We start from the raw sequence: 800 nt of genomic DNA on the forward strand, positions 1-800 counted from the left end.
CCAAAGTTACGCCCTTGGCCCCAAAGTTACGCCCCAGAGTTACGCCCTTGGCCCAAAGTTACGCCCTTGGCCCAAAGTTACGCCCTTGGCCCAAAGTTACGCCCTTGGCCCCAGAGTTACGCCCTTGGCCCAAAGTTGCGCCCAAAAGTTACGCCCTTGGCCGAAGTTACACCCCCCCAAATAATCCAAACTGATCAGTGCAGCCTCCTCCCTCTTCCCCTAAAGTCTAATAATAACTTCCTGTACATAAATAAAACCATTTGCACCAAAACTCACCACAAAGCAGAAACCCAGTGTTTGATATGCTCCCACATCAGTCTTGCCTTTCCAGTGTAATGTGTTTAAACAGCCATGTCTGCAGTACACGAGCGTAGTAAACGCTCTACTCGTCTTCAGTCTTCACGAAGTATTTTAAAGTTGGACGTAAGACATCTAACAACCTTTTTCACACATGTGACTGATGCTCTCTCAGTAGTCAGCCTCTCGTCTGGACTTTCAGGACCAGTACCCGTTGTGCTTTTAAAGTCCGGGGTGGTCGACTCCCGCCGCATCACAAACGCTCACGCCCCCCCCCGTCCGCCGCCCGATAAAGGTTAATTTGTAGGCTGAGCGACTGCCAGAGCTTTGATGTCGATGTCCGGACTGGGAGAGGAGTCTCCACGCTGACAGAAACCATCAGATCCACTTCCTGTCTGCTGGTCCTGAGCCGCAGAATCACACTGAAGGTTGAAGACTAAAAATACCCCTCCGAGTTATTTATGCTGCCGGCCTTGTCCTGTCTCAGCGAGGGGGGGGGGGGG

General features: G+C 51.9%; 1 protein-coding gene across 1 annotated transcript in view; it reads left to right on the top strand.

Moving 5' to 3' along the window:
- Nucleotides 1-800, top strand: part of fars2 (phenylalanyl-tRNA synthetase 2, mitochondrial) — an 8,286-nt gene that overhangs the window by 1,162 nt on the left and 6,324 nt on the right. The gene's annotated exons all lie outside the window — the stretch shown is intronic.

This window comes from Etheostoma cragini, chromosome 22, assembly GCF_013103735.1.
Source record: "Etheostoma cragini isolate CJK2018 chromosome 22, CSU_Ecrag_1.0, whole genome shotgun sequence".
Lineage (NCBI taxonomy): Eukaryota > Metazoa > Chordata > Actinopteri > Perciformes > Percidae > Etheostoma > Etheostoma cragini.